At 41.3% G+C, this 5,000-nt stretch overlaps 2 protein-coding genes across 3 annotated transcripts in view; one reads left to right on the forward strand and one right to left on the reverse strand.

The window, feature by feature from the left end:
* The window catches only part of LOC135106758 (nucleolar protein dao-5-like), a 44,442-nt gene extending 39,552 nt beyond the window's left edge, over positions 1-4,890 (reverse strand). The window contains exon 1 of one of the 2 annotated variants that reach the window (XM_064016029.1): positions 4,593-4,890. The gene's annotated coding sequence lies outside the window, so the exon portion shown is untranslated. Of the gene's footprint in view, positions 1-4,576 lie in introns of both variants that reach the window. The other variant, XM_064016028.1, reaches the window with a different exon arrangement.
* LOC135106761 (uridine-cytidine kinase 2-like) overlaps positions 1-5,000 on the forward strand; it is a 190,082-nt gene that overhangs the window by 95,536 nt on the left and 89,546 nt on the right. The window lies entirely within an intron of this gene.

Here is a 5,000-nt window from a genome sequence, read left to right on the forward strand (position 1 = left end):
CTGTCTGTCCGTCTGCATGTTTATCTCTGTCTTTACACACACACACACAAAAAAAAGCGCGACATTATGTAAGGAAAGGAAACATAAACGAAGCATATAGGAGGGTCACGACAAACAAAGCAGTGTAGTTAGCGAGTGTTATATTTCGAGTCTGTAGCTGAGGTAGGAGTCACAGTTTAGTCCCAGTGAAACCAGGACAGCAGCAAGAATGGAGCCAAGAAGTGCATGTAGGTGGCTTCAGAATTACAGTAGCCTACATTTTGTTCAGCTTGCAGCTAAATGAGAGATGATAGGAAGGATTAGTGGATGAGTGGGTGGATGGAAGGATGATTGGATAAGCAGGTGGGTGGATGAAAAGATGAGTGGTGAGTGAATGGATAAATGAATTGATGAATGAGTGGATGAACAGGTGTGTGAATGGATGGAAGGATCAATGGATGAGCGAGTGGATGTGGGATGGATGGATAAATGGAATGACAGAAGGATGTTTGGATGAGCTGGTGGATGGATAGATGGATGATTGGATGAGTGAATGGAGAAATGAACAGATGAATGAGTGGATGAACGGGTGTGTGAATAGATGGAAGAATGAATGAGCATGAAAGTATAATAAAATAAGGGAAGCTGCAACAAGCCATCAGACCTACACGTGGCAGCCCCTGTGTGAAAAATACCTATTTATTTCCACTTATCATCTACTTGTACGTATTTCCACCTACCATGCGTGAATGAACGGGTTGGTGGATGGATGGATGGAAGGACGAGTGGATGAGCGTCAGACTGCAGCGGTCCTTTGTAATGTGCTTCTCTCTCTCTCTCTCTCTCTCTCTCTCTCTCTCTCTCTCTCTCTCTCTCTCTCTCTCTCTCTCTCTCTCTCTCTCTCTCTCTCTCTCTCTCTCTCTCTCTCTTCTCCGAGCACTACTTCCCCGCAATGCACCAATGGAGCGGAGATGCAGTACATAAGCATTACAAACAGGATCCCTCCACCACCACGTCGCCGCCTCCGCCTTGACACATCATGGTCTAGCGATCGTTTCTTCCCGCGTGGAGTTCTTGCTTTTTATTTCTTCCTGGTATGTCACAGAATTTACTGCGTCTTGAAAATATAGCAGGAAGTCATGTGCGTCAATACGATACGCTATCCTGTAATCTGCTGCTTTGACTTTACTGTAATTTCGGGCAGGAAAGTGACGTTTTGAGCTTGAAGAGGATGGAGAGCGTGACTGGAGATCGCAGCTCATCCGCTCGCCTCCTGGTAAAGGCTTCCAGGCAGGGGAAGGTGGTCTTCCAGGCAGCCTTTCGCGCGTCTCTAATGTAATTACTTACTTCTTTTTTTTCACTCGATCCACTCAAGCACATTTAGCTTGATAAATCTGTGATTAATGTCTAAGAATAACATTAAGAAATTGACTAAGTTCATTCTCGCTTGTCTCAGCAGCAGCATGCAAGATGGCCAGCAATCACAAGGCTGACACGCGAGTTTCAGAATTACGCCCGAAGGAAATAACAGCTTTTTTTTCTGCGGTGGCGTAGCTTATAAGCATGTATGAAAATGGCATTTTTTTTTCTATGAAAAATGCTAACTTCACTTCATACACTTATACAATACAATACAATATACCTATATAATATACAATAGTTTAATGTTATGATTAAATAAGCAACGAAAATCCTGCGTAGGTGTTTCTTTTGTCAGATCAATATAGAGTACTCGTAGCTCTCATTCAACAGTGATATTATTGTTTTAATAAAAAATAAAAAAAAGTGCCGTGGATTTTGGAGTCCTATATTTTTTGTCACTAAAATTATAACTATAACGATTCTGGACTCATACAACAGTGAATAACATTCAACACTGAATAAATAGCTAAAGTAATGTATTAATATTAATTTTTGTACTATTTTCTGCTTAGCAAAGCAGTTGCTCCCAGTCTTGTAAAAGAGTGGAATGTGTATTAAAAAATAGATCGGTAAATAACTAAATAGAAAATAACTGCAGGAAATTTGTTATCCATATAATAATATTGAAATAACATTAACGATTCCATCTGAGGGCTGGCTTAGGTTAGGTTTAGATTAGTTTGCTTCATTAATTTCATTGCTAATCCCTTCATCGTCTAAAAAAAAATATGACAGTTTTGTCCAGAAATAAATAATCACTCAAAATCAGTAGGCTAGGATTATTTTCATAAAACCCAGTTATATAATAGTGAACTACAAATATGAGTGCATCACTAAGGAGAGTTGTGCGTCAGTAGGCGGTGCACAGATGCAGCCGTCGAGCTACGAGTGTGGGAGGAGGTGGAGGTTCACGTGGACATTTTCACATTACCGCCCATCATCTTGTAATTCATTTCATAAGCATCATGATGATCTGAATGACATCTGCTCTGTGACGCCGAGTGATGCGAGTGATATATCAGTTAGATGAATACAGAACTCAGCACACGCACGCGAGCAAGGAAACAAAAAACTAAGCAAAGTAAGGATTCTTTATCTGTTTTTTTTTTCTCAGTCTTTGGCTGATGTAATAAATGCCTTGAGGAAACTTGTCGTATTGAAAATTGCGGCACTTATTTGGGAACTTGTGAGGGTTCACTGTTCCCTGCGGATTGTGAGTGGAAGTGAAAACGCTTGCTTGGTAATCTGTCCCATGCACCTTCAGCCCTTCAGTGCCGGCAAATAGTCCCCAGCATCGCGTGAGCTGAGCGCGGCCTCTGCCTGTGAATAGTTGTGGGAATGGCACGAATAAGACCGTGAATCCCATTATATATCTATGATAATGCACCGCCCAAGCACTCTAAGCCGCGTGCACATCTGGAAAAAATAATAACGTACGTAATAGGATTCACAATACTCTAAAGTGAAGTTTAATGTGGGTTCTATGAGCTCGGAGTAGGACTAAAAATTGCAGAAAAGTTTGTGAACCACTAAGAGTGATTTACGTCAAAATGTTGACACTCCCTGCCTCTTCCGGAAATTTGATCGATTGATGTGTTTCTCTAAGGTAATGGATATGAATGTTACGCAGCAGACACGAAACAAGTATTGCATGTTTCCTGAAGGTTTGTCTGCGAGTCCCTCCCTCCTCCATCAACCCAGCATGATGGTGGCTCGAGGTACTACATGAGTCTGAGCCATTCCTTCCAAACAGTGGTGAAGGGAAACGTGTTCTGCTGGAGGGACGTGTAGCAATCTCAAGGCGGTGGCAGGGCCTTTGCTTGAGGATTTTTATTAATACTTGATGATAATTACGCATGACTGTCTTCATCATTCCGAAAAATTAATGAATAGATAAACAAGTACTAAATAAATAGACCATAATTTTAATCATTCGACTTTTTAATTACTACATAATCTCTTTGGAATCAATTGATTTACAAATAATTATGAACAACTTCTTCAAGGTTTAGTGCGAAGCATTCACGAAGGAATGAAGTGTTATGGCATAATGTGAAACACTGTGACGCACTCGCAACACGCTTTAATTGGTCATAAATCTTGTGACGCGCGTGTTTAAGTTTTAATGCATTTTTTTTTTCTTTTACTTATAATGTAATAGTGTATAATGTAATAGTATTTCATGTCTCTGTGATCAGGGAGTTTTCCTGTAGAATGAAATTGTTTATTTTGTTCTGTGAGTATTATTTTCTTTATTAGAGGAATTCATATATTTTTGTGTTGCAGGAAATGTTCTCGATGGAAATAAATTCGGAATTCATTTGTTATTGATGTGAAGGATGACCCAAATGTAATTAAAGTGAGTTCTGGGATACGAAATTCGAAAAAAAAAAAACTTATACCAATAAAATAATTTTAAATGTATTATGTTTGGAAATTTTCCTGTAAATCCAAAACTTTGACAGTATGCACTGATGCAATGTGTCCTTCACCTCCACCATGAAGTGAAGTGCTCATGATGAAGAAACGATGCTAACCTTGCCGCCAACCAATTACTGTCTTCAGGGCTGGGCTGCGCTGCATCGCTGTTGCAATCTGCCCCAAATAAATCATCATTCATTGTTTGAAATATTAACTTTTACTCTTTTGTCTGTATATATTTACTCTTTACAAACACAGCAATCACTTTCGTCAGTAAAATATAACGATGTAAGTAGTAATATGCTGATCATCTGGCATACTTAGCCTGAGGTATGGAGGGACTGAAAAAAACATTTCTCGTTTGAAGAAAGGAGGGGACGCCGTGCACACAGGGCTGAGCAAAGGGGATGCAGCGCCAAAAAGTTTGTGAGCCACTGATCTAAGCCTTTCATTACCACAATATGAACTCCATGACCGCAACATGAAGCTGACGCAACATCATTAACGCCTCCAGGTTAAATCCTGCAGTTTTCTTACAAGTCTCCCGAAAAGAATAATTAGCCACTCGATTACAAGTATAAAACAGTAGCAACGAAATAACCACCACAGCAACTATAATATCAGCAGCAATTGTATTATAAATAACAACTACGGCTATTATCGTGTACTACTGCTGCTGCTGCTGCTGCTGCTGCTGCTACTGCTACTACTACTACTACTACTACTACTACTACTACTACTACAATCACAGCACCTCGTCCAGTAGCTACCAGAGTGCAGGCGGCGGCGCTGGGGAAGACAGGCGGCTGGTGGCATCCAGCATGGCCCGCGGCAGAAACACTAAGTCTTTCCTTCTGTATTTTCACCTTGGTGGAACTAATGCTCGACACCACTTCCAGTCACCTGCGAACTTGCGTGTCTTTCCTCCACCTGGATAACCTTTTCCCTTTCCCTTGCTTCCTCTCTTCTCTCTTTCCCTCTATCTCTCTTTCTCTCTCCTCCACCTCCTCCCTCCACAAGTCTCTCCCTCCCTCCCTCTAGAACACAGAGACTCAACTGTCTTCACGCTGACCGCCGCAGTCTTGTTGGAGGCGAGGGTGAAAAGCTACTATTGACCAAGCTTCCTCCTCCTCCTCCTCCTCCTCCTCCTCCTCCTCCTCCTCCTCCTCCTCCTACTC

Source organism: Scylla paramamosain, chromosome 14 (assembly GCF_035594125.1).
Source record: "Scylla paramamosain isolate STU-SP2022 chromosome 14, ASM3559412v1, whole genome shotgun sequence".
Taxonomy (NCBI): Eukaryota; Metazoa; Arthropoda; class Malacostraca; order Decapoda; family Portunidae; genus Scylla; species Scylla paramamosain.